This window comes from Rhinoderma darwinii, unplaced genomic scaffold, assembly GCF_050947455.1.
Source record: "Rhinoderma darwinii isolate aRhiDar2 unplaced genomic scaffold, aRhiDar2.hap1 Scaffold_92, whole genome shotgun sequence".
In the NCBI taxonomy this organism is placed as follows: domain Eukaryota; kingdom Metazoa; phylum Chordata; class Amphibia; order Anura; family Rhinodermatidae; genus Rhinoderma; species Rhinoderma darwinii.
This window is the reverse complement of record NW_027464492.1, coordinates 260,251-280,424: the sequence shown is the minus strand read 5'-3', so window position 1 is coordinate 280,424 and position 20,174 is coordinate 260,251. Positions and strand designations below refer to the sequence as shown.

The 20,174-nt window shown below is 47.1% G+C and overlaps 1 long non-coding RNA gene across 1 annotated transcript; it reads right to left on the bottom strand.

Moving 5' to 3' along the window:
• Positions 1-381: 381 nt before the first annotated feature.
• LOC142732858 (uncharacterized) lies at positions 382-18,545 on the bottom strand. The gene is made up of 3 exons (XR_012879703.1): positions 18,463-18,545; positions 15,776-15,911; positions 382-487 (listed from the first exon to the last, which is right to left on the bottom strand). It is a non-coding gene; the product is annotated as an uncharacterized LOC142732858 (long non-coding RNA).
• Between the last annotated feature and the right edge of the window lie 1,629 nt (positions 18,546-20,174).

Here is a 20,174-nt window from a genome sequence, read left to right as displayed (position 1 = left end):
CTCCCAGGATGACGTTTCAGTGTAAGTGACGGCTGCAGCCAATCACAGGCCAAGCACAGGCTGCAGCGGTCACATGGACTGGCGCGTCATCCAGGGAGGTCGGGCTGGATGCCGAAAGAGGGACGCGTCACCAAGACAACGGCCGGTAAGTATGAAAATCGTTTACTTTCACTAGGGAAAGTGCTGTCCCTTCTCTCTATCCTGCACTGATAGGGAGAAGGGAAGCACTTTTCCCGCAGTCTGCAGCAGCTAGTCCGCATCAATGTACTGCACATTTTGTGCAGATCCGCTGCAGAATCTGCAACGCAGATTCTGTGCGGCATCGATGCGGACAGTTGCGGAGGAATTCCGCCATGTGTGGTCATGCCCTTATAGTGAAGCTGGTCCGCACTGCTGATGCCTTCATGGTGCTCATGTCGTCGCTGCCTTTTTCTCTTGCCGGCTCCACGTCTTCTGCTCTAGCGGGCAGCTCGTGTGTCGCTGGCAGCTGAACACACAGATAGTATATAAAGATATTTAAACATGGAGAAATATGTCGTGTTCTTATATGTGAAGTGTAAGGAGGGAGTCATTCCTACATTGAGCACTAAGAGATCTGGAGCTTCATCTTCTACATTTCAGTCGGGTCTTCAGTCCGTCTTTATGACAGAGTCACTTGTAAAAGAATAAAGTTCTGTGCAGACCTGGTAGATCTGTCCTATCACTCCACCAACAACCCTGCCGCAGGATCCATGTGTGGTGTGAATAGAAATAGTACTACTAGCATTTTCTAGAACTATTATCTTTTTCTTATCACATGTGAAAACATAGGGTGGAATTTAACAACTTTTCTACGCCTGTTATCTAGCGTCAAAAAATCGTAAACGGCTCAAAAGTGAGAAATGTCAACTTTTGGGTTGTTTTCGTTGCTCTTGACACTTTTTTTTTAATGGCCAGACGCATTTACTATTATTTCTGCCAGAAACTGGTGTAAATTATAGCGTAAATCTAGCATGTGCCTCTTAATAATTTAGCTGCATCTTACTCCGCTGGTTTCCTATTAGGACTGGAAGACCAGTCTTAATAAATTCTTGCCCCGCACAGTATTTATGGGTTATGTGCGCAGAACTGAATGGATAGGACTGCTGCAGCAAAAATCTACAGAGGCCCAAATAGTTTCAGTTCAAATTCTAACATGCTAAGCGGGTACATGTGCCAGGTAATGCCCAGCCTCCAGCCATGACTATAAGCAATTAGTTTTCTAATTCTAAAAACTGGGCCAATATAAAAAGTTTTGTAACTTTTCAGATAATCTATTCCAAAGTTACCATTGTAAGGCATGAGACATATTGGGAGACTTTAACTCAGTAAAAAAATGTGATTTTGTTTGTAACACAATCTAATACTTGTACTGATTTTCTGTGACCCCCATATATGTGAGAAAATAGAAGATATATTATTAACCCCTTGGTGACATGTCACGTACAGTTACGTCGCTGCCGCCAAGGGATTAGCGCATTGTCGCGTAACTGTACGTGACAGTGATGGAGCAGGCTCAGAAGCTGACACTCTGCTGTAATGGCAGTATTTAGTTGGTTTGTACAATATCAGCACCCCTGTGATGCGATCGCAAGGGTGCTGATGGTTGCTATGGCAACCGGAGGCCTAACAATGGCCTCCTGTTGCCAAGTACGGAAGCCTATTAGGCCCCGTCCACAGGTGGTACCTAATAGGCTTGCTGTCAGTGAATAGATGACAGCTCTTTTACACTGCACTACATATGTAGTGCAGTGTATTAGAATAGCGATCAGGGCTTCAGGCCTTTAAGTCCCCTAGTGGGACAAAAAAGAAGTTACTAAAAATGTTGAATAAAAAAAAAAAAGTTTTAAGTTACATAAACAAAATACTGCTTTTTTCCCCATAATAGATGTTTTATTATAGGAAAAAACTGAAAACATTAAGGCCTCATGCACACGACCGTAGCCATGTGCACGGCCGTGATTATCGGGTCGGCCGGCAGCGGAGTGTCACCTGCGAGCCGCCCTCAAATCGCGGGCCATGCACATGACCGCGTCTATTATTTTCTATGAGCCTGGACCTGGGCCATGCACGGAAACCATGGTTGTGTACATGGCCCCATAGAAACGAATGGGGCCGCAATTCTCCTGCGGCAGCAAAAGCTTCTTTGTGTGCATGGGGCCTAAAAGACTACACATATTTGGTATTGCCGCATCCGTAACGACCCCAAATATAAAACTATAAGATTACTTTCCCCGCATGGTGCACTCCATAAAAACATAAATAATAAAAAACAATGCCAGAGTCACTGTTTTTTAGTTACCTCGCCTTCCCAAAAGTTGTAATATAAAGTGATCAAAAAGTCGCATGTACCACAAAATGGTGCCAATATAAACTACAGCTCGTCCCACAAAAAACATGTCCTTACACAGCCTTGTTGACCCAAAAATAAGTTATGGCTCTTAGCATATGGCAGCCCAAAAAAGAAATACTTTAAAAAAAAAAAAAAAGTTTATCCATGGTAGCGCTGTAAAACTTAAAAAATCTATCTACATTTGGTATCACCGTAATCGTATCGACCCGCAGAATAAATTCAATATGGCATTTATAATGCATGGTGAACGCCATAAAAATAACAATACCAGAATTGCTGTTTTTTGGTCACCTTGCTTCGCAAACATTTTTATAAAAAGTGATCAAAAAGCTGCATGTACCCCAAAATTGTACCAATAAAAGCTACAGATTGTCCCGCAAAAAATAAGCCCTCACACAGCTCAGTTGACGAAAATATAAAAAAATTCTGCCTCTCAGAAAATGTGCAGAGTGTGTTCCAAAAGGGGGATAACATCGGGCACCATTTATCAGTTCGACACTGGCCAAATATCTGTGTGTAACACCTGCAGAGAAAGCATTGTGTATAGGGGATGCTGCAGTTACTGCCAAGCAGGGACTCATCTCAACAGACATTAGCACTTCTTCTTCTGAAGTGCAGTGGACTACATGTCCCAGCACCACTTGCTTCTCTATACCCCTGCAGCCTAGGAGAGGAGCAGCAGAGTGGAGCACTGATTGGCTGAGCAGGGGATTGTGGAACAAGGCTGAGCAGGGAGGAGAGACAGTGGCCATCTTTGGGAGAGACACATGGTCAGGAGATAGGTAGACTGTGAGTGCAGAGAGAAGAGAGTCCTGCACTGGGGCACACAGCACAGAGACGTACAGACAGTCCTGACAGCCCACCTGATCACTGTATGAGAGAAAGAAATGCTGCAGCAGCATCACCTCTGCAAAACAGCCTGATTCCAGGGAGGTTCCCTGGTCTGCAACACAGGAGGATTTTGTCTGCCACTCCATTGTCGTCCACGCGTCTGAACGCTGCAGCCCCGAGCTGGATCCCGGGGGAATATCATCTTTGCAGCAAGAAGTAGTGAGTACACATTGCTGGAACTTATTGTGCTGATATTGAGGACTTAGTGAGAGAACTGTTCTTGAGAGGAATTTCAGTATCTAAGTGCACCAACGGTTCCTGAAAAGTGCGCCAACGTCCACGGCAACAGGGCCCCAACGTTTGTACTTACTGCAGCCATTAGTAATTTTGTATTGTATTCCAGCTATTACCAGTAGTATAAGTGTGGGTGAGTGATCATTATCCTGTGTGGGTCACTGATATACTGTATATGTTTGGTGAAGACAGTATCTTAACCCTTTGTTATCCCCATAACATTTCAGGGAATATTGATATGTGTTGTACCAGCCAGGCCTGGCATATAGTCCATGCCCACCACTATTCACACAGAACTGTAACTGTTCTGTCATTTGCACTTTATTTCTTTATTTGCATCATTCTTATTCTGATCGCCCTTGTTTACCTTTCCCTAAATAAAACTGTTGAGTAGTTTCACCATAACCGCTTGTGAGTGTGTGCTGAGCTCAGGTGGGGGTTTCCCGAGTCGACCGCCGGCAGAAGAGGAAGGCCCTCCTGCTCCTATAGAGCTCCTAGCAAGATTCGGTGAGGCGAGAACTACAATACACCCTGCCTGTAGAGGTCGGCCCAAAGCGGTGATACATGTGGATTATTATTTATTAACTGCATTATTATACCCTGATGTACTCCGCGCAACTTACAAACATACATATACTCCCAAATTATAAACTGATACACCAGCGAAACCCCAAACAGAACAACCACCAAGCAAAATCTGCGCTCCAAATGGCGCTCCCTCCCTTCTGAACCCTACTGTGTGCCCAAACATCAGCATCGCCATACCAGGAAGAACCCACTGAACAGTTTATGAGGTATTTGTCTTCAGTGGCACAAACTGGGCACAATATATTGTGCTCTAAAATGGCATCATGAATCAGTAGAAAATTCCAATTCTCAATTTGTACCATCCCCTGCGCATTGATTTCTTCTTGATAAATGCCTTGAGGGTGTAGTTTCCAAAACGGGTCTCTTTTTGGGGATTTGTTTTACTGTTTGACCTGTGAGCCCAGCAATTGTCGGCCAATGCTGCATAAATCGCCAAAATGACCTCAAATGCGCATGGTGCTTTTTCACTTCTGATCCCTGTCGTATGTCCAGGAAAAATATTAGGGAAACATGTAGGGTGTGTCTAAAGCTAGGAAACACGGCATAATAATTAGAGAATTAGTTGAAAAAAAATATTCTGCTTTACACCATCCGCTGTGCATTAATATCTAATAAAAAAAAAACACTTGTGGTGTCAAAATGCTCACTTCAGCCCTTAAAAAAAATGCCTAATCGGGTGTAGTTTCAAAAATGGCGTCACTTCTGGGGGTGTGTTTCACTATTTGATCCCGGAGCCCTGCAATTGTGGGGTAATGCTGTGAAGATCACCAAAATAGGACTCAAATGGGCATGGTACTTTCACTTCTGAGCTCTGTCATATGTCCAGGCAAATGATAAATGCCTTGAGGGGTGTAGTTTAAAAAAAGGGGTCACTTCTTGGGGGTTTCCACTGTACTCTGGTACCTCAAGGCTTTGCAAATGTGGCATGGCGCTCGAACAGCAATCCAATAAAATCTGAGCTCTAAATGCCAAATGGCGCTCCATCCCTTCAGAGCCCTGACGTGTGCTCAAATAGCAGTTTACGACCACATATAGTGTATTGCCATACTCGGGAGATATTGAGTAACAAGTTTGGTAGTGTTTTTTTCTCCTATTATCCCTTATGAAAAGGAAAAATTGGGACCTAAATCTACATATGTTTGAGAAAAATATTTTTTTTATTTTCACTGCTTAATTCTAATAAAATCTATGAAACAACTGTGGGGTCAATATGCTCACTACACCCCTAGATGAAGGGTGTAGTTTCCAAAATTTAGTCACTTCTCAGGGGTTTCTACTGTACTTGTACCACAGGAGCTTTGCAAATTCGCCGTGGCGCCTAAATACCAATCCTGCAAAATCATGCCAAATAGCGCTCCTGCATTTCTGAGCCCTGTTGTGTATCCAAACAGCAGTTTATTATCACATATGGGGTATTGCCGTACTCGGAAGAGATTGCTTTACAAATGTTGGGGTTCTTTTTCTCCGTTATCACTTATAAAAATGAAAAAATTCTACAATTTATTGGTAAAAACTGTATATTTTTAATTTCATGACCTAATTCCAACAAATTCTGCAAAAGACCTGTGGGGTCTAAATGCTCACTATACCCATAGATGAATTCCTTAAGTGGTGTCGTTTTCCAAATGGAGTCACTTTTTGGGTGTTTCCACTGTTTTGGTACCTCGGGGCTTTGCAAATGCGACATGACACCCAAAAACCATTATAGCAAAACTTGAACTCCAAAAGCCAAATGGTTCTCTTTCCTTTCTGAGCTCTGCCGTGTGTCCAAAGAGCAGTTAGTGAGAACATATGGGGTATTGCCGCACTCGGGAGTCATTTCTTTACAAATGTTGGGGTGCTTTTTCTCCATAATTCTTTATTTAAATGTAAAAATCTGAGCTAAATGTATGTTCTATGAGAAAAAAAATGTTGATTTTCACGGCCTAATTCCAATAGATTTATCAAAAAAACAGTGGGATCAAATTTCTCACTATACCCCTAGATAAATTAGTTGGGGGGGGGTGTAGTTTCCAAAATGGTCTCTTTTTGGGGGTGTTTCCTATGTTTTGGCACCACAAGACCTCTTCAAACCTGACATGGTGCCCAAAACATATTCTAATAAAAAGGAGGCCCCAAAATCCACTTGGTACTCCTTTGCTTCTGAGGCCAGTATTTCAGTCATGTAGCACACTAGAGTCACAGGTGGGATATTCCTAAAAACTGCCGAACCTGGGCACTAAATATTCAGTTGCAATTCTTTAGTAAAACATCCTGTGTTCTAGAAAAAAATACATTAAAATGAATTTCTAAAAAAAAAAAAAAAGGAATTTTGTAAATCTCATTTCCACTTTGCTGTGATTCCTGTGAAACACAAAGGGGTTAGGAAAGTTTCTAAATGCTGTTTTTGAATACTTTGAGAGGTTTTTTTTGAAATGGGGGGCCTTATAATATATAAGGCCCTCAAAGCCACTAGAGAACTCAACTAGTCCCTAAAAAAATAGGCTTTGGAAATTTTTAAAAAATAAAATAGACATGGGAAATGTTAACTAGTAACTATTTTGTGCGGTATTACTATCTGTCTTAAAAGCAGGTACATTTACATTTTGAAAAATGAACATTTTTGCTAATTTCCCCAAAATGTTGTTTTTGCTACAAATAAATACTGAGTTTATCGACCAAATTTTAGTACAATGTCATGAGAAACCGATCTCAGAATCGCTTAGATAAGTAAAACCGTTGCAAATTTATTACCATATAAAGTGACACATGTCAGATTTGAAAAAATGGGCTGTGTCCACAAGGGGTTAAGAATTACATTATTTACATCTGAAGCAGTCTCCATGTCCACAGCAATTCTCTGTGAAAACTGATCAGTAAATTACATGGCCCCTAAAAATATCAATCGACTGAACAGGTCACACCCGTCATCAAATACCTTGTGTACTGTGTATATACTGTCCTGTGTGTAGTGCGTGTGGTGTGTAAAGATCTGCACTTACCGGTAGATGATCAGGAAAGTGTGGTGTAATCCTGGAATGAAAAACAGCAAAAAAAAAAACTCCCCCCAAAACCCAAAATGTGCCTTTGCGGCTCAAATATCTCTGAATAGCTCCTTGAGTGTATCAAGACGCTGCAGTTGCTTCCAACCAACTAACCAACTGACCTGTAGGCCGAGCAGAAAATTCAAATCATACCATTCCAGGCAGAGTGCCAGGGAGTGGCCAATCATATGCCAGTCACATGCCAACCAATCACAAACCAACTATATCATCTCTTCACTTTATCCACTTGGTCTCCATATTCAAACCTTTTGAGATATATATATATTACCCATAATGCTTTAATAAATGTCAAAAACACAAATTGAGCCGGAAGCAGCGGGAGGAGTAGCACAGGGAAGACAAGCTCCCCGTTGCCCGCGCTCGTAAATATGTCGGAGGCAATTTTATTAGAGCAGCTGCGTGCAGCTGCTGTGCACCACGGTCCCGGATGGCTGGAGGAGACCGTGGCGGCATTAGCGAGGATCCCGGACGCCGTTTTGCCACGTCAGGCCCGGCGTTCGGGGTCTGTTGCAGGAGACAGGCTCCCCTCCCCCGGCCCCCTTCCTAGCATGGCGGCGGGGGGGGGAGTCGGCAACAACCGCTCCTGCTCGGAGCAGGCAGAGAGCGTTGCCGGGGGTGACGGCGACGCAGGCCGGGTCGACCCGTCCCTCCCGGCGGTCCCGACCTCCAGAGCGCCTCAGTCCTGAGGCAGTCCCGCGGACACGGCGTCGCAGAGGGAGCCCGATCTCGGACGCTGCAGGCCAGGCAGCTGGGAGGACCGCCCCTTCCCAGGCCCTGCGTCCTGGCAGGAATCCCAAGCCGCGACGGGGTCCGGCGGTAAGCAGGGAGTCGCAGGCCGGGCTCCCTGTCACCCCTCCCCCATCGGATGGAAGATTTGGAGGACAAGGTACGGCCGCCCCGCCTGGTGATGTTCCGGCCAGGGGGCAGGCTTCTTCAGGATCATCGAGACGGACGCCTAGATGACGCCCGTCCCTCCCGGCGGTCCCGACCTCCAGAGCGCCTCAGTCCTGAGGCAGTCCCGCGGACACGGCGTCGCAGAGGGAGCCCGATCTCGGACGCTGCAGGCCAGGCAGCTGGGAGGACCGCCCCTTCCCAGGCCCTGCGTCCTGGCAGGAATCCCAAGCCGCGACGGGGTCCGGCGGTAAGCAGGGAGTCGCAGGCCGGGCTCCCTGTCACCCCTCCCCCATCGGATGGAAGATTTGGAGGACAAGGTACGGCCGCCCCGCCTGGTGATGTTCCGGCCAGGGGGCAGGCTTCTTCAGGATCATCGAGACAGACGCCTAGATCTGCAGCGACGTTGAGGCAACAGGTCCGGTCGGAAGTCTGGGTTGCATCGGTCGGGCGGCAGGTTGCCGGCCCATCGGTCAGCGCTTCATCATCTCCGATCCGAAGATGTCGGTGGGATGGCCAGTCATCTGCGAGAGAAGAGCTGGAGGAAGGTGAACTGGACGCGTATCGTCGAGGTCAGGATGGTCCGGCTGACGGGAACACAGCGCCTGTGCGGCCCGGTGAGTGTGTAACTCCATCATTGTCATATCCAGCGATTTTTATGTCGGGTGTCGGCGGGGGGGCTGCTAGCGTCGCATCGGTGGCCGGTAGTGGCGCGGGCGGGCGCGATGGCGCGGGTCTGGCAGATTTAGTGGGTTGCTTGAGGGAGCTGGTCGGGCGCCTAGATCGGGCGGCGGCGCCGGTAGTCACGGAAGTGTCCCCGGCGGTAGTGTGGGAGGGCCCCAGGGACGTGGGATTGTTACAGGCGCGGCCCGTGCTGGCGGTTAGGGAGGCGGTCGCGGTGTCGGTACAGACCGAGGCACAAAAAGATGGCGATCGTGTGCGTATTGATGACCGTGCTCGTGGGGAGGTGTACGTTTGTTTCGAAGGTCCGTTGGGGGCGCATTTAAAGCAGGAGGTGCGTGAGCGGATCTGGAAGGACGAATATGTTGAGATTTTTTCTCTCATGCCGCTCGCTAAATTGAATTTGGATAAGAGCAAGCGGGACGAGAGTAAAAAGGACGAGGAGGAACGGCGGCGGTATAGGATTATCCCGCAGACGTTCGTTAATTGGTCGCAGGCGTTCGCCATATTGGCTAGTGTGATAGGGGAAAAGGCGCCGGAAAATTGTTCGGCGTTGTTTTGTTATTTTGATGCCATTGGGGAGGCTCATAGGGCGTATGGGGGTCAGGCGTGGCTGCGATACGATGAGCAATTCCGTCAGCGGAAAGCGGTTCGGCCGGCGATTCGGTGGGACCAGAAGGATATTGCTCTCTGGTTACGGGTTACGGCTCCGGTTAGGCAGTCCTTTCCCGGGAGCGCCGGCCAAGGAGGCCAGTCTAGTCAGGTTGGACAAGGCGGCGGGGGAAAGGCGGGCTTTTGCTGGCAATTTAATGAAGGCCAGTGTAAGTTCGGGGCCACGTGCAAGTTCAAGCACGTGTGTTCCGAGTGTAATGGTGCATCACACGGGGCGGCAAAATGTCTGCAAAAAAAGAGGTCAGGGAACCAGTCCTCCGCGGCTGGTCAAGGGGGTGTCACCGGTGAGGGTGGAAAAGATGGCCCCTTATCTAAATGAGTATCCGGATAGGGCGGCGGCTAAGTTGCTTTACGAAGGGTTTTGTGTTGGTTTTGTTATTCCTCCGCCTCCTTATGAGGTTCCGGTTACGCGGAGGAATTTATAATCGGCTTACTTGCATGCCAAAGTCGTGTCGGAAAAATTGTTAAAAGAAGTTTCGTTGGGTCGCATGTCGGGGCCTTTTGTTGAGTCGCCTGTAAAAGATTTAGTTGTGTCCCCGTTGGGTATTGTTCCTAAGCGCGAGCCCGGAAAATTTCGTTTGATTCAACACTTATCGTATCCCAAGGGTTCGTCGGTAAATGACGGGATTGATCACGAGTTGTGCTCCGTAGTCTATACCTCATTCGATAAGGCGGTGGGTTTAGTGCGGGCTGCAGGTCCAGGTGCGCTGCTAGCAAAAACCGACATCGAGGCGGCGTTCAGGTTGTTGCCAGTTCATCCAGAAAGCCAACGGCTGTTGGGTTGTTTTTGGAATGGGGCTTTTTACGTGGATCGGTGCCTTCCGATGGGGTGTTCCCTTTCTTGTGCATACTTCGAGGCGTTTAGTAGCTTCGTGGAGTGGGTAACGAGGGGAGTATCCGGGGTCGACTCGTTGATCCATTACTTAGATGATTTTTTGTGCGTTGGCCCGGGGGGTTCGCCGGTTTGCGGTAATTTGCTTTATGCACTACAGAAGGTGGCGAGGGATTTTGGGATCCCTTTGGCGCCAGAAAAAATGGAGGGCCCGGTAGCGACGATTTGTTTTTTGGGAATTTAAATAGATTCGGTGGCAATGGAGTGTCGTCTCCCTGCGGATAAGTTGGGTGCTTTGAGGCTGGAGGTACGGCGGGCTTGTAGACTGAAGAAAATGACGCTGCGGGAGCTTCAGTCGCTGCTGGGGAAGTTGAATTTCGCCTGCCGGATTATGCCAATGGGGAGGGTGTTTGGTAGAAGGTTGGCGGCGGCAACGGCGGGAGTGCGTGTGCCGCATCATTTTGTGCGGCTCAAGGAGGAGCACCGAGCTGATCTTCAGGTTTGGGATGACTTCTTGGGCCAGTACAATGGTCGCTCGCTATGGATGGCCCCAGCGCAGGATACGAGTGATTTGAATATTTTTACGGATGCGGCTGGGGCGGGCGGTTTTGGAGCTTACGGGGGAGGTCCGTGGTGCGCAGGTCAATGGCCGGCTAGTTGGGTGTCCAGTGGACTCACGCGGAATCTGGCCCTGCTCGAGCTGTTCCCCATCGTGGTGGCGGCTACCATTTGGGGGGACAGGCTCAGGGATAAGAAGGTTCGTTTTTACTGCGACAACATGGGGGTGGTGCTGGCCATTAATAACATCACGGCGTCCTCTCCTCCGGTAGTTCAATTGTTGCGACATTTAGTGTTGGTGTGTTTGTCGTTGAACGCGTGGGTGGTGGCGGTGCATGTGCCGGGAGTACGGAATTGTATCGCTGATGCTCTTTCTCGCTCGCAGTGGGACCGGTTTCGGCAATTGGCACCGGGAGCGGAACGTCTCGGTTTGGCTTGTCCGGAACATCTTTGGGATCTGGTCTCGGTCCCGTAGAACAACTGTTACAAAGGTCTTTGGCGCGCACGACGTGGAGTGCTTATGCTGCTTGTTGGAGGCAGTGGGAGGAGTGGGTAAGAGAGTTGGGTGACGTCAATACGGATAGAGACAGGTTGGTGGCACTTTTGTACTGGTTAGGGGACGCCTGGGAGGCGGGGTTTTCAGTGGCAAAGGTGAACCGGTTCATATCTGCAGTGGCGTTTGGTTTTAAGTTGCGAGGCTTTCAGGATGTATCAAAGGAATTTCTGGTGTTGCAGGCTTTGAAGGGGTTGCGCCGAGGTAGAGTGGAGGCGGATAGTAGAAGGCCTGTGTCGTTTGCTTTGCTTAGCGCGTTGGGCGGTTCATTAGCATCGGTCTGTCGTTCTTCAGACGAAATGGATTTGTTTCGGTTAGCTTTTTCGTTAGTGTTCTTTGGGGCATTTAGGATAGGCGAGTTGGTGTCGCCAAGTACCAAACAGGCAGGGGGGCTGAGATCTGGGGAGGTGAGCCTATTCGCAGATCGCCTGGAGGTATGGTTGCGTCGGTCGAAAACTGACCAATTAGGGAAGGGTAAGCTGATAGTTTTGTTCGCCCTCCCGGGGTCGATTATGTGCCCAGTAGAGTGCATGCAGAGTTTTAAGCCGAAAGGGGGGTCTCCAGATTTGCCTTTGTTACGTCATGTGGACGGGTCGTTTTCAGTTTGGAGCTGTATTTAAAAAATGTTTGACGGCGGTTGGTGTCGCGGCGGGCTCATATTCATCTCATTCCTTCAGGATTGGCGCAGCAACAGAAGCGGGGCGCTGGGGGTTGGATGATGAAGGGGTGCGGCGTATTGGTCGTTGGGAGTCCAACAGATTTAAGTCCTATGTCCGCCCCCATATGTTATGAGGTTTGTTGTTAACGCTTAAGAAATGTTATATGGTGGTGTCTAATTGTTTTTTCCGTTTCAGATTCGCCTCCGTGTTTGGTGTGGTTGCTGGGTCATTCTTACGTGCACTGAGGGGCTTTGAGGGCGGACGTCCGCCCGGACGGTCGCCAGTTGCGCATTCCGCGACAGGATGCGGTTGTGCATTGGCTGGGATTTAGAGGTATGTCTTGGAGCAGGGTGTTGGCGGAATTGCAGACATATGCCCGGCTTGATAGGGTTCCGGAGGTCTTAGTGTTGCACGTGGGTGGGAATGACTTAGGAGTCCGCCCCTTTCGTGAGTTGGTGCGGGATATCAAACACGATATGTTGTGTTTGTGGGTTTCTTATCCCAAGTTGGTAATGGTGTGGTCGGACATAGTCTCAAGGAAACATTGGCGGTTGGCTAGGTCTGTGGAGAGAGTCAATAAGGCTCGCATTAAAGTTAATCGGGCGGTGTCCCCTTTTGTGGCAAAAAACGGGGGCATTTGCGTGAGGCACAGGGATTTGGAGTCAGGAGTGGGGAATTTCTGGAGGAGTGACGGGGTTCATCTGACCGAGGTTGGCATTGATCTTTGGAGCTTGGCGATAGCAGAAGGAATAGAAAGGGCGGTGGTGGTGTGGCGGAACTCACAGGCTTAAGGTGGTCAAGGCCTGTTTCGCTGTGGCGGGGGGAGTCCTTGAGGCCAGTCAGTACAAAATGGTGGGGGGGTCGCATCGGGGGTATGCGTCCCCCAAAAAAGGTACATGGTTGAAGACTTCATCGGGTGTTATCCCTTTGAAGTGGTCTTCTGGTGGAAGGTATATCACTTGAAGGCTTCATCGGGTGTTATCCCTTTGAAGTGGACTTCTAGTGGTCGGTATATCACTTGAGGGCTTCATCGGGTGTTATCCCCTTGAAGTGGACTTCTAGTGGTTGGAGCCATCTGCAGAGGTGAACGGTGCTTCCGAGCTGGTTTACGGCTGGAGGTAATTGGTGGTTTGCAGATGGCTAACTCGGTGTGTTCTTAAAAAAGGAATATCTGAAAGGGCTTCAAGGACTTCCTCTGCTCGGGTTAATGTTAACGTTAAATTGTTATTTACGATTCTGACCCATGTTGGGTCATGTGAATTATTAGAAGGAATTCTCTGGTGGATTCCTAACTAGTTATCCGAAGGTTTCGGATTTAAATTGTTTTTATAAAACTGTGAAATTAATAAACAGCTGCTGTGGCCATTTCACATCCAACCTCGGTGTCACGTGTCTTTCCTAAAAGTGGGGGTGGGGGGATAGGATGGGGTAAGGGAAGGTTCATTAACACACGACACTACTTAGGCAGGTCAAGAAGGGGCTGGACGCAGCCTGCAGGGCTTAAGGGGAAGCCTCCATGACCTCCCTGGTAGGGAAAGGGTTAACAGGTGAGGGAGAGTTGGAGGGAGTCGGAGGGGGGGACAAGGAGGAGTCAGGGGGCCGTTGCTGCGCTTCCCGCTGTTTTCGGCATTGAGCCGGAAGCAGCGGGAGGAGTAGCACAGGGAAGACAAGCTCCCACCCCCCCGCCCTTGGTTTGTTACTTTGTGGGTCTTTATGTACGTCCGTCTATGAGTGTTGTGTTTTATTTGTGTGCTTATTTAACATGTTTTTCCTTTTTCCGGAGTAGGTTCTGTTGTCATGGCAGCTGGCGGGGGGAGTCCTTGAGGCCAGTCAGTACAAAATGGTGGGGGGGTCGCATCGGGGGTATGCGTCCCCCAAAAAAGGTACATGGTTGAAGACTTCATCGGGTGTTATCCCTTTGAAGTGGTCTTCTGGTGGAAGGTATATCACTTGAAGGCTTCATCGGGTGTTATCCCTTTGAAGTGGACTTCTAGTGGTCGGTATATCACTTGAGGGCTTCATCGGGTGTTATCCCCTTGAAGTGGACTTCTAGTGGTTGGAGCCATCTGCAGAGGTGAACGGTGCTTCCGAGCTGGTTTACGGCTGGAGGTAATTGGTGGTTTGCAGATGGCTAACTCGGTGTGTTCTTAAAAAAGGAATATCTGAAAGGGCTTCAAGGACTTCCTCTGCTCGGGTTAATGTTAACGTTAAATTGTTATTTACGATTCTGACCCATGTTGGGTCATGTGAATTATTAGAAGGAATTCTCTGGTGGATTCCTAACTAGTTATCCGAAGGTTTCGGATTTAAATTGTTTTTATAAAACTGTGAAATTAATAAACGGCTGCTGTGGCCATTTCACATCCAACCTCGGTGTCACGTGTCTTTCCTAAAAGTGGGGGTGGGGGGATAGGATGGGGTAAGGGAAGGTTCATTAACACACGACTCTACTTAGGCAGGTCAAGAAGGGGCTGGACGCAGCCTGCAGGGCTTAAGGGGAAGCCTCCATGACCTCCCTGGTAGGGAAAGGGTTAACAGGTGAGGGAGAGTTGGAGGGAGTCGGAGGGGGGGACAAGGAGGAGTCAGGGGGCCGTTGCTGCGCTTCCCGCTGTTTTCGGCATTGAGCCGGAAGCAGCGGGAGGAGTAGCACAGGGAAGACAAGCTCCCACCCCCCGCCCTTGGTTTGTTACTTTGTGGGTCTTTATGTACGTCCGTCTATGAGTGTTGTGTTTTATTTGTGTGCTTATTTAACATGTTTTTCCTTTTTCCGGAGTAGGTTCTGTTGTCATGGCAGCTGGCGGGGGGAGTCCTTGAGGCCAGTCAGTACAAAATGGTGGGGGGGTCGCATCGGGGGTATGCGTCCCCCAAAAAAGGTACATGGTTGAAGACTTCATCGGGTGTTATCCCTTTGAAGTGGTCTTCTGGTGGAAGGTATATCACTTGAAGGCTTCATCGGGTGTTATCCCTTTGAAGTGGACTTCTAGTGGTCGGTATATCACTTGAGGGCTTCATCGGTGTTATCCCCTTGAAGTGGACTTCTAGTGGTTGGAGCCATCTGCAGAGGTGAACGGTGCTTCCGAGCTGGTTTACGGCTGGAGGTAATTGGTGGTTTGCAGATGGCTAACTCGGTGTGTTCTTAAAAAAGGAATATCTGAAAGGGCTTCAAGGACTTCCTCTGCTCGGGTTAATGTTAACGTTAAATTGTTATTTACGATTCTGACCCATGTTGGGTCATGTGAATTATTAGAAGGAATTCTCTGGTGGATTCCTAACTAGTTATCCGAAGGTTTCGGATTTAAATTGTTTTTATAAAACTGTGAAATTAATAAACGGCTGCTGTGGCCATTTCACATCCAACCTCGGTGTCACGTGTCTTTCCTAAAAGTGGGGGTGGGGGGATAGGATGGGGTAAGGGAAGGTTCATTAACACACGACTCTACTTAGGCAGGTCAAGTGGCGGATTAGGTAAACCATGGGCACTGGGCTGTTCCACAAGCTTGGGCCCCCTTCTCCACTACCGCCCTGCCACACCGTGTCTATATTAAACACCACCTTTCTGTGTGAGCACTGGCAAATGGGTGCTACGATTCCCCTTGTCAAAGGGCTGTGTCCCTACATACTGACAGTCTCCAACCATCGCTGACAGTATCACACTGTGTAGGGACACATCCTCCTGACAAGCAGAATGGTAACACTCATTTGTCTATTAGCCCTGGGTACACAAAGACTTTATGTGGAATACAAGGAATTCCGATAACAGACATGTCAGGAGAGGGGACAGATCTATAAATGCAATGACACAGGAGATGTCTTCACTGATGGGTCGTTCTCTTTTCTTCTCCATCTGACACAGACCGTTATGGCGACTTCTCCTGATGACTGCAGAGTTTCCTGATGAGAAATCTTTTCCCCTTGATTCTGTAGCCATTTTCAGCGTCTATAGCAACATACAAATTCAGAAATAAACACCATAAATTGTCTTATACCCCAGACCTCTAAAAAAATTAAGACCCAGGCCCATACATTAACTCAAACCAATAAATTCAGTCCCCAAGAGGTAACTAAACATTTAAAAAACATTTGGCGTGTCATAGTGAGAGTGATATGTCAGAAGTTTTGATTGATGGGCGTCCCAGCATTGAGACCACCACCGATCACTAAAACAAAGCAGCAGGAGTGCCCGGGTGAGCGCTGTACCACTTAATTTCTGATTGTCTTTCCTCGGCGCGGTGTACGGACTCATAGACTTTCTGTTGTGCCCATACACCGCATGCTCGGCTATCAGAGGAAAGACGATCAGAAACAAAGTGGCACAGCACTCACCTGAGCGCTTCTGCCACTTTGTTTCAGCGATTGGTGGGGTCTCAGTGCCCGGACCCCCACCGATTAGAACATTTGACATGTGACTATGACATGTAATTTTAAAAAAAAAGTTTCGTTAGTTACCCTTTAAGCAGTCAGACACCCCTCCCCAGTGCATCTGACTGACTGCTGAGTGCCCTATGGGAGGGTCTAAGCGTCTGACACTTAGGGCGGATTTACACGAGCGTGTGCGTTTTGCGCACGCAAAAAGTGCGGCGTTTTGCGCGCGCAAAAGGCACTTAACAGCTCCGTGTGTCATCACCATATGATGCGCGGCTGCGTGCCTTTCGCGCAGCCGCCATCATTATGACACTCTGTTTGTATGTTTGTAGCACCTGATGCTTTTCTGTTTGCAATCATAGTTTTACTGCTGTTGAGCAAATCACGCACGTCCCACGGAGGTGCCTCCGTGTGGCATGCGTGATTTTCACGCACCCATTGAGTTCAATGGGTGGTGATGCGCAAAAAACGCAGAAATATAGGACATGTCGTGAGTTTTAAGCAGCGGACTCACGCTGCACAAAAATCACTGACAGTCTGCACTTCCCCATAGACTAACATAGGTCCGTATGACGCGCGTGCTTTTCACGGACGTATTACATGTTCGTGTAAATCCGCCCTTATGGCTTTGGGGGGGAAGGAGTTATTCCCCTATAGAACCCTCAACAGTCAATCAAACGCTCTGACCCCCCCTCAGTATAATAACTACTGAGGGCTCTATGGGGGAGATTACACTGCAGGGGGCGTTCTCAGCATCTGACTTACTGCAGAGGGCTCTATGGGTGGGAAATTATTTTGCACACAAAAAATGTGAGATTAAACACCCTATATACAATTCACACTAACACCACACACTATATATTCAAACCACACACACTACACGCACACACTATATAGACTTACATTATAGACACTATAAACACAGCACACACTATATACACAGCACACACTATATAGACTTACATTATAGACACTATAAACACAGCACACACTATATACACAGCACACACTATATAGACTATATACACAGCACACACTATATACACAGCACACACTATAAACACAGCACACACTATATAGACTATATACACAGCACACACTATATACACAGCACACACTATATAGACTATATACACAGTGCACACACTATATACACAGCACACACTATATACACAGCACACACTATATAGACTATACACAGCACACACTATATACACAGCACACACTATATAGACTATATACACAGCACACACTATATAGACTTACATTACAGACACTATAAACACAGCACACACTATATACACACAGCACACACTATATACACAGCACACACTATATACACAGCACACACTATATACACAGCACACACTATATACACAGCACACACTATATACACAGCACACACTATATAGACTATATACACAGCACACACTATATACACAGCACACACTATATAGACTATATACACAGCACACACTATATACACAGCACACACTATAAACACAGCACACACTATATAGACTATATACACAGCACACACTATATACACAGCACACACTATATAGACTATATACACAGTGCACACACTATATACACAGCACACACTATATACACAGCACACACTATATAGACTATACACAGCACACACTATATACACAGCACACACTATATACCCAGCACACACTATATACACAGCACACACTATAAACACAGCACACACTATATACACAGCACACACTATATACACAGCACACACTATATACACAGCACACACTATATACACAGCACACACTATAAACACAGCACACACTATATACACAGCACACACTATATAGACTATATACACAGCACACACTATATACACAGCACACACTATATACACAGCACACACTATATACACAGTACACACTATATACACAGCACACACTATATAGACTATATACACAGCACACACTATATACACAGCACACACTATATACACAGCACACACTATATACACAGTACACACTATAAACACAGCACACACTATATACACAGCACACACTATATAGACTATATACACAGCACACACTATATACACAGCACACACTATATAGACTTACATTATGACACACACACACACTTACCAGTCTCTTCCTCTGCGGTGCTTGTCTCTGGCAGCCTTCAGGACCTTAATCATGTGACTGTGACGTCACCACAGGTCCTTCACCCTCTAGTTTCAGTTTTGCCGTTATCAGGCAGCTGCTGGAGGTTTAAACAGGAGGGACAGTGTACAGCAGCACAGAGGAGCTGAATGTCAGGGAGACTCCTGCACCTGCCAATCACAATCTCTGACAATCTGCTCTCTACAGCTGATGTTCTGTGGCCCTGTTCCCTGGCCGCAATTGTCTCCCCCTGCACATCCCCCCCTCCTCTTCATCAGCACGTGGGACCGATGACCGCTAGAATGCGGCCGGCAGCAGCCCTGGAGAGTTTTTTTTCACGCCCATATGTGGATCCGCCACTGCCAATATCCCAGCCCTATAGGAAGCCCCATGGACACAACCTGTATGAAGTCTAGAGCCCCCTGAACTCAGGCAGCATCCTATAGTAAAGTGAGGGGGTGGCATTGATTGTATAATATATATCGTCACTGCGCTGATTTATGTAACGGCGCTTTCTTTATAATAACATTGTAACTACACATTATAAATTATAATAATTTCATTTAAAAAGCACCAACATTTTCCACAGCGCTGTACAATAAGTTACAGGCTACAGTGACCTTCAAATCCAATAAGTTACAATGTAAATATAAGGAGGGAGGGCCCTGCTCACAAGCGTACAGTCTACATGAAAAGGGGGTGACAGGAACAAGGGTATTTATTGTACCACTGAATCATCCATTATCAGTAAACCAGATTCAATGACTGTATACATAGATGTAGACTCGCTTATCCACAGACATTGTAATGGAACATTTCAATTAACATGTTATATATGAGCTTCTATCTTACAGATTAGAGAGTATATATGTACAGTGACATAACCATACAGTTCATCTTCAGGAATTACCCAATATTTTGTACTGCGGACTAATGGGACCATAGGCCTCTTGTATAGAGGACCAGTCATATCTAGTTGAACAGTTTCGAATTCTCATTTATTTCTAGTCAAATTCCATATAACATAGTGGTAAGTAGAAAGTAAAGCATTAAGCCTCTGGACTTTTGTATCAAGAGTAACAACCCAAAAATTCAGAGTCTGACACACCAGATTATTAAATAGGTATAAATGTATGTGGCAATGAGACAACAAACAAGTTAAAATATAGAGATGATTACCACAGTATAGATGGACACCAAACAGTGACACACAAGATGGGACTATTGACTGGAGAGAGCAAGTGAATGTGGAGTAGGTCACAGCATACAAGCTGCATGTACATATAAGAGGCCAGAAAGAGCCAAAGAAAGTATGTTCAACACTCATATATCAAAATCGTACATGACAGATGTAGTTACAACCAGGGGTGGGATCCGGCCGGTTCGCCCCGAACCAGTTGTTAAAATTACAGCCGGTTCCCAGAACCGGGTGAAGCGGGAAGCCGGAACAGGTCCCCTGCACACAATTGTATTCGCGTCCTTAGGGACATTTCTAAAAACTGCAGAATCTGGACAATACATATTTAGTAGTGTTTCTCTGGTAAAACCTTCTGTGTTACAGAAAAAAAAATTGAATAAAATTGAAATTCAGCAAGAAAAATTACATTTGCAAATTTCACCTCCACTTTGCTTTAATTCCTGTGAAAACTTTACATACCTTGATCCCATCCCCAAGCAATCCTGTGTCAATGCAG